Genomic DNA, 9,449 nt, shown 5'->3' with positions numbered 1-9,449 from the left:
GCAACTCATCTTCAAATTTGATGTAAAGAACTCAAAAATGTAACCACTTATGTGAATTACCAGAGTAAAGCAATGTAACAGGTAGTTAAGAGGTAATCATATAAAAAATTACTCTTGTATAAAATACATCAAGGCCAGGTAAACACTGACAGAGGTGATGCTCTAATAACTAGCTATGTGGAGCAACATCAAACACTTGCTCATAAATAAATAATACAGATTACACCCCATGGAATCAGTTTTAACATAATAGAAGTTCAATTTGATTTAGACTGAGCGTTGAACTTGAATATAGAAAAAACAAACAACAAGTTAGAAAATTTATGAAAAAATACATTTTGCTACTCCAGATATATTCTCTCATTAAGCAAAATACATGGTGACACCACAATGCCAATGCAGAAGATGATTGCTGTGAATATAACGCTGCACATGCTTCTTCTGCTTAGGTTATTTGGACATGAAATGCAGTAATTGTATCTTATCATTGTAGAAGTCGTTCCATTATATAGCCACCAATTCCAAACATGATACAACAGGCAGCATTGAATCTGGAACAAAGGAATAATCTTGGTGACATCAACTGAGTGAACTTGAGTAACATATAAGAATAAAACAAATCACCACTGGTATTCACATAACATGCATTTCAATTTAATGCACAATATATGCACTGCAGAACACCTTGGTAAGAGGTCAATCCACTTAGAAAATAAAAAAAGCTAATCCATACAATATTATGGGCCAAATTCAGTAACAAAATATTCTTAAGCACTCCATTTAGGAGGATCTGAATTCAAGATATTGCCCACCCTGTTCCTCTAAATGATGCAACAAGATGATGAGCCCAGATATGAAGAAACATTTATGCACATTATTGAATAAGACACTCAATTTTAATGCAATAGAAGCATAATTATAATAGCATCAAAAGTATATTAATCAAGAAACGATACTGAATTTCAAAGTGTCAGAATAACTTTAGCAAACACGATGGTAGTTCTCAAATCAGACAGTCACCAAAACAGCTTAACATAAGAGCAACCAGTGACTCCATTTAATTACTCCAGAAGTATTTTGAAAACACTTTTTCAATGTAAAGAAGCAATTTGGATGCTATGGAAGTAATGAAAAATGGTATAACTGAAAAATTGTCAGAATATAAGCAAAGGCAATGTGAAATAAAAGAACTTGCAATAGATATAGTTTAATCTTACATTCAAGAAAACTTGTCAATTTGAGAAGCTACCTTATTTGATAGATGATAAGCATTAGCAAAGACTGCATGCTTATTTTACAACAAATGTGCTGATTTCTCAAAATATAATAGATGAATGAGAATGTTAACAAATACGTCATTTAAAAATATACACACGTAGTCATATCTCAGCAAAATACCAAGTCCAGGTGACATGTATGGAAGACAGGAAAGAATTGACTTACACCACCTAAAGACAATAAAATGAGGCATAATAGAAACAGACAAACTATGTACAAGAGATTTTAGAAGTCCATGACTCAGGGTAATATAGGTGCTTATGACATGAATAAACACACAAATAAAGACATGCTCAATATCTCCAGCCCAAAAGACTGCATGTAGTCTTAAAAAACACTTAACCTATCCTAGAAACAAGACCTTGGATTCATCCAGCGTTCGACTATGCCAAACATGAATTACACACAGGTGATTTTTTCCAAGGAAAACTATCGAGAAACCCCTAGTCAATGGTTTTGGTTTCAAACAAAAAATTTGCATCATTTCACATTTTAATATAGCATTGAAGCACTCTCTCAAAGAAGTAAAAAAATAGGACTTTAACAATGAAAATAGCAATGAGGTACTTCTTAATTAATTACTAAAAAGTCCTCTTTATTTTCTTCCTTTAGCCGCAGTAAGTTCAAATATGGTATCACAAAATGAAGGCAGTTTCAAAATCATTTGAATTGTCAATATCAGCAATGTTTTTGATTTGTAAATTAGTTCACAGACCCCAAGAATACAATGAAGCTATGAAGGGAAAGTAGAGATATCACTTGCTTGTGCATGCTTGCCACTTCTTACTTTGTACAAACTTGAACCAATAATTAAAGAGTATGTTTAATTACCACTTCCTTTTAATAATAATACTTCAGGCAGCGCCTGACACCGAGAACCTAAACTATTGAATGGACGATGAGGATACATAAATGCTTTGTTGATGCCATTCCCTAATAAATGCCCTGGCATATCACTATCAATCCACCAGTTGTTTGTAAGAAACATTTCCAATGAACCCATTTATAAAGGGATCGATAGTACTTGTACAATCATATTTTTACAGCCTAGAGCTAATAGGTAATTGTCTCTCAGGCTGGTTAATAATCTAAACAGGACAGCCGTTCGCGCTACTTTTGAATAATTTCATAATTTAATCGTCATAAGAAGAGATAAGTGGGCAGTGAAACTTGTGCTATCTGTTGAGCGTAGGTATGTGGGTGACAGCAAAGGACGATGGAATTGAAAATGCTACTCAAGATGAACAAAAGAAAATAAAGCCCAACAACCAGATGACTGATAGACAATAACCCAATTGAACGGTGCCACAATACTTCGTTATCACCAATAATAATACCGTTCATCACAATGCACTGACACTGGTAACATCATAAACACACTCTCTCAGCAAATGCCAATAGTATGAATAATAGAACAACCTCAATACGTACATACCACACTCGATGTCTCTTCAACTTTAGCAAAGGAAAATACTTTCAATTCAAGACCGGCAATCGAATATTAGAGGTCTCCTCATGGTGTAATAGGCTTCGGACGATTCGCGACGCCGAAAATCGTCGGAACATGATTGGGCTTTTAATATTTTCCAGCCTCTCTTCCGAATGGATTCAAATTTTGATTCGTATAAGTGCACCTGTGGCAAGGAAAACTCGCAGGAAAATGTTTTCATAATGATTAAATGGCTAAATAAATACATGCATGTAATATATGTTGACTATAATATTAATTAAGGAAGGTTTCGCGGCTTATATAAATTGCATGTAATTACAAGGTGTAAAATCCAAAATGGATTCAATTAATTACTACAAACATTCGTTACCAACAACATATAGTTCCAAAACGGACATGAATATTACATGATTTCAGTAAGTCTTTAATGAAAACTGGTATCATTGATTGTATCACACGTAAAGTTCCTCACGATATTTCAAACGTGAAAGCACTTATATGTTACAGGTATAACTTTCAAGGACACTTACAAGTATATAACTTTCACGCGACGAAATAATAACAACTTACCACATTCCATTGTGTGAATAAGATGCGTATTCTAGTTTATTGTTTAAATTAATTAATGGAATGTAGCATGGGTTAATTGTATCAGTATTACGACACTATCAAAGTTTAAAAACCATTGACACAAATAACCTTAAACCTATACATGAAAAACTCTCAACAATAGCAGGAATTATTATGCACTCTTTTCTGTTTACATTACGTATACAACGTAAAACTGATTGGCAAAGGTATTAATCCTTGAAGTAAATCACAGCCTTTCATCAAATTATGCCGAAACTAAGTAAGAACTTGATCTTCATACGAATACTTACCCAATACATTGAATTACATCAACTTCTAACTCACCTCACAAATAGTGGAAGACGGCTTTGGTGCCACTCATCCATCCCCCACATTTGTAGCCATTTAGCCCTTACCTGAGGATTACAAGGAAAAACGAAAGCGCGGAACACATCCCTACAACTAATGGAACAGTTTGGTGCAGAAGAACCGCCCATCTCTCTTATTTATCAATTACAAAAATGTAAAAAACTGCACCAACTCGACGTTACGCCTATGCTACAACACAGACCGCCATTAATGATGAGAGTGAAGATGGCCGACTGCGACGACTCAACTTCGTAGTTATTATATGGCAATATAGAGGACTCTGGTTCAATTTAGACAAAACAATAATTAGGTGAAAGGAGCACCTCTTTATTGCATCAACAGTTTCATGTCTTGGTAGTTAACAGACACGGGACAACTATAGCTCTCTCTGTAATTCACACAATCAAACAGGCTGTGACACTAATAAAATCCATAGACATACAGTATATACATAGATATATAGACATACAGTCCTCAAAATCTCACCATGAATGACTTCCTCGTGTGCTTCCGAAAAACCTGGTGATTTCCTAAAATCATTGCAGTGTGTTTAGAAGAGAATGACATTAGTATCTCGTTCATTCATCCGCAAGGTCCATCGAATTGTTCCACATGGCCCAAAGTAGAAGACTTATGTCAAGTTTAATTGAAAAATACTCTGTGCAAATTGCGACTCATTCACCGTTTCCAGTCAGTAACAGTGGGTGTTTGCACACATTGGATGCCATGGAAGTAAACAACATTGAACTTGATTTAGCTCAATAGATGAAACCAATCATTCAGATATGAACTTTTCTCTGTTATGAATGCTAAGTAGAATGAAATTTATTTTTTGTCCCCGTGAAGGTATGCAATCTTGGTGTAAAAGAGTCGAAAACATGCCTAACTTTGACATGCCTTTAAACAAAAAGTATAAAAATACTGCCTTTTTTATGTTTGTAATTGAAAGAAGAACATTTAAGCTATCCTCTGAGAAATTTAAAAGAAAATAAAAGGTGGCCTTTTTTAGTAATAAATTGTTAAATAATGACTAATTTTTATTGTTTAAACAAGTCCTATTTGTTTATTATTGCTTCAGATGACTTGAAAGTTATTCTATTATGTGCATAAATGAATTCTCTTTAAAATGAAAATATAACAACTGCTTTGCGGGCCATCGTTCCTTAGTAATCAGTATTTATGTGATTTTTCATTTTTTACTCTGAGGCCTGACACTGCAATGTTCAAAGGACGGTAACTTTATGACGGTTCAGTTCTGAGCTGAGATAAAGTCATCACTATTCATCATAAGGATACTGCTTTCACATATCTAAAGTTTTAGAGAAATCCTCGATGGTCACCTGACACCCCTCCGCCTGATTTGAGATGAAATCCCCCACCAATCAATTATCAATTCACCCATTGCTTTCGAAGTAAGCAGATATTTCCGTTCTTTACCAAAAACCGATCAAGTTCAGTTGTATAAGCTATTTTTTTCTGCACATTGCTGATAATACATATGAATTCATTATATCAAATTCCAAGTTATTGAAACGAAAACTAGGGGAATACTAAGCGCTTAAATTTGGGCAACTTGATGTTACGCGCAAAAACGGGTAGTTTTTAGTAAAACTCTAGTGAAGGAAATATTACGAAGGGGTAATTTTTAAATGCATTTTATCTATCGCAGGAACAAATTCTCTATTTTAATGCATTTGTTGCATTGAATTTTTTTGCTTCAATTACACACTAGAGTTCCTCTAAATGGGGTGTATTGCTTTTTTATAGATAGTAACTGTTAGCAATACTTTTTGAGTTAATGGCATTGTAATATCAACGATGTTCACATTTTTCTGTTATATTGAATGACTCGATATCCGGTTCTTTTAATATGTTGTTGTATCTGTAATACTAGTCGTTCCCAGCATTGGATATGGTTAAGTTTTTTTGCACCGTGGTTGAGTTTAATGATACCTAGATAGATGGATCAGTTTGTTTATTGAGCTTCCTTGCCTCACTGTCCATTCCGTCATCGAAAATTCCAATTCACTGGCATGTTTTCTTGACGCAGAATAAAGTAGGATATAACAAGGGAAATATGACTGGCTACCGATTAAATTTCAGTGACAAATGCAATTTTCAATTGATAATTTCTTGGTTTTTTTCCATGAGCTTCACGTCTACATGTAGTTCGCAGATGTGGGCATAATATGTCACAAGCAAGCTTAGGCCTTTTTTTGGGGTGTTAGGAGTCCAGTCGGTTACATATAAAAAGGAAATGCTCAAAAGTACCGCATAGCACCTTTTTAAGTACTTTACGTAAGGGAAAAACAAATTTCCATGCCTGTTCGTCCTGTAAAATACCTCTCTTAATTTATGATTTCAGTTGATGCCTGGAAAAAAGGTGGGAGTCTGATATATATTCCCCTTTATTTATCTGTAAGATATCATTTCAATATTGCCTCCGAGTACCTAGCGGCTCCCGACCTTCGTTTTACGCTCGTAACAGCTTATAAAGGATACAGCTTTCTTTTGTAAAATTACTTTGGGTCCGTGGAGTCACTCCATTTTCAGGGAATTTTTTCACCAATAAAATATTTAGAGATATTAATTTCAATTCAGCCATCACGTCCTCGGCCCTTTCCCCAGATCCCAACAACTAAACCAACCAAGATTATATGCGCACTCATAAAAGGCCACCTCTCCCACTTTCTTTAGCCATGAATTCTATTGCATTTAGTAATTATACTTGTAATGATAACTTTTATTGACCCCTGGTCTTTACAATGTACACTTCAGGACTAGTTTAATACACACTAAATGCACCTACATTGAAACAATCCTCTGAAAGAAGGGTTCTTCAAGGACTCAGTAATGCTAATAGTTTCTATTTACACGGAAAATTTTAAAATTTGACTCAAGTTATACTTTATTGGTGGCATTTTTAATGATTGAGTGAAAAGATTATTATGTCATTGTTGCCATGTGAAACGGGTTTTTATTTTGCATGACAGTGGAATGGCATACCTGTGTACATTTCCGCTACGTTGATTGGCACATTCATAGACTTGAGAATTGGTGGTCAAAGTTTTCGTATTATCTCTTACTTACATGAACAAGTGATATATGTGCAAAGAAAGTATTCTAACAAGTTTAAACTCCTTTATAATAGCTATAAAATTTTAAATTATCTACATTTTAACTCAAATTAAAAGAAATTAGTTGGGAACTCAAATAATTTCTTTATATTTTTAACTCAACCACACACATATATTGAACCAGGTGTTTTAGTACTCGTGCATGAAATAGATGTTTGATATAGACAAGCTTGCATGTAAAGAGCATGAAAGGTATATCTAATTTCTCGATGTTTTTGTTCCAACAGGTTTTCTTTCTGATACTCTTCCCTGTTCTCTACCTTCTGGACGTACTGTCAGATTGTTACGTGGCATTTACGCACTTCAGCCAATCCCACTACATCCCTTTTGCCCTGACAATCCTGTTCATCCTCGGCCCAATGGTGACTGAGATCATTGCAAATATTTTCCGGCAAGTATAATCATAATCACTGCTAGGATGAACGGTTAAAAAAGTTATAATGACTATTCTCCTAAAGAGGTGGTTTACCTTTAAATCAAGCATTTAATTATTATAAATGTCAACTTTTAATTTTATTTGATAAATTTTGGCAAATGAACTTAATTTGTGTAGAAATATTGAAGGACTAAAACAATAACAATAATAATTGCCTGGGTAAACTTAATGGAGTGACCGAATCGTTCATGCTTGCAATGCAGGACCAGGTTTTTCACACTAAAAATTAAGCAAAGTACTTCCTAGGTGATAAAAGCACAACAGATGACAGATTTAGGAGATGTTTTCAAGTTCTAGAAACAATCCAACACATTATATTTGGCTGCAAGATGTTTATTAATACAGAATATTTAAATAGACCTAATCAAGTTGCAAAAATTATCCACCGAAAAATGGCCTACCAGCACAAGTTAAAAAATACCTAGACCCCATACTATGAATTTACCACCCCGAAACAGTGCTTGAAAACAGTGCATTCAAAATTTACTATGATTTGCCTATCCAAGCAGATAAAACTATATTTAATAATAGACCAAATATAAGCTTGATTGAATAGAAATATAGAACTTGTTACTTCGTTGATATTGCTTTGCCACTTTCGCATAACATCGAAAAGATAATAGCCGGAAAAATAAATAAGTAACAAGAATTGGCAATACAAATAAAAAGAATATGGAATATGAAACAGCTTTATATAGCTCCAATTGTCATCTCAGCTACCGGTTTCATCCCAAAACATATATAGAGACGTTTCAAAATACTCAACCTTCACCGAAATGCATACATCAAATTGCAAAAGGCTGCAATAATTTCAACCTGTCATATCACGAGAAAATTTCTCGACGCAATTCAATATTAGAGAGATATTTCGGTGAGAACCCGTGCTTCTTACACTAAAACAACTCAGTGAATACTGAATAAAATTTAAAGGAAAATTAATAATAATACTATATGATTTATTTCCGCGAGTCCCTGGCTCGGTAGAAAATGACTGCGAATCATTTACAACAAATCACAATTGATCCATAAATGAAAAATGAAAACAAATCCAAACAAATGCACCTTTTATGATTTTTTAAATCAATGATTCACGATTGAAAACATTTTATACTCAATCAACAGAAAATAATGCATGCCTTAGGCAACGGTCACACTAGTACCGCTACTGAAAGGTTCTATTTATGTATATCGCATCGTAAGGATATCCCTCGACACATTTTGGACACTTATATATAGGAATAAGCAAAGTAAATCTCCGTTAAACCAGGATATTCGGCACACTTCACAATACAAAAAGTGCCATCGACCTCAAGGAAACCCAATTAAAATAAAAGCGAAATAATGCTTACTAACCTCAAATATCTATTCCACAAAATATCGCAATGGACTATTTCACGCACAGAAGTAATCTCATGCCCAATTTACAAATGGCTTGCATACCAATGTTGTTAAATTGAAATAATAATCAAAATTATTTAACAGGGGTTGTTCCTTGAAGTACAAGGCTTAAAATATGCTGAATAAAAACCGACAAGAACTGCGGGTTGCAGTAAAAATTTAAAGCTCACGAATAAATCATCGAAATCTACATAAGTCAATGAGTGAAAGATAAATATGCAATAACACGTATATACTAATCTCTTGCCTTCAAAAACAATATGTATTTAGAAGCAAAATAAATATTTGTTGCACATAACCATGTACAACAATATCAATTATTGAATTTCAATTTCTCAGGGGGGATGCCGCTCAGTTTGTGAAGAAACTTGCAAACCACTAGGGAGCGTTCCGAGTTACGCATAATGCGCATAGTCTCGATGCCACCCCTAAGAAATGTATCAAGGCATTGGATGGGCTGACACATTCGTGCGATTCGAAACGGCTTCATCTACATCCACATCTACATAATACCCCACGAGCCACCTAAAAGGCGTGTGGCAGGGGGTGTTACGACACAAGCCGTTTAAAACAAAAAATGAAGAGCTCTCACGAGGTTGGGACTAGCGTTTATTAAAGTCCTTTATGATTCGGGGGAAAAACGAATTCCCGTATCTATCCGTTCGGAAAAACATCTCTCTTAATTTATCACTTCTATCGGACCTGGAGATATAGTGTGGCTCTAATATTATGTTCTCCTTGTCACTATTAAAGATATCCATTCTCAATTGTTCAAGCAATCTAAGCCTAACGTGCAGCCTCCGAGTCTCAA

The 9,449-nt window shown here is 34.5% G+C and overlaps 1 long non-coding RNA gene across 1 annotated transcript; it reads right to left on the bottom strand.

Annotated features, from left to right (window-relative positions):
* Positions 1-256: 256 nt before the first annotated feature.
* LOC124170182 lies at positions 257-2,847 on the bottom strand. The gene is made up of 2 exons (XR_006867345.1): positions 2,710-2,847; positions 257-551 (listed from the first exon to the last, which is right to left on the bottom strand). It is a non-coding gene; the product is annotated as an uncharacterized LOC124170182 (long non-coding RNA).
* Between the last annotated feature and the right edge of the window lie 6,602 nt (positions 2,848-9,449).

Source organism: Ischnura elegans, chromosome 13, assembly GCF_921293095.1.
Source record: "Ischnura elegans chromosome 13, ioIscEleg1.1, whole genome shotgun sequence".
NCBI lineage: Eukaryota > Metazoa > Arthropoda > Insecta > Odonata > Coenagrionidae > Ischnura > Ischnura elegans.
The sequence above is the reverse complement of the archived record's forward strand: the minus strand, read 5'-3'. Positions and strand labels throughout refer to the sequence as shown.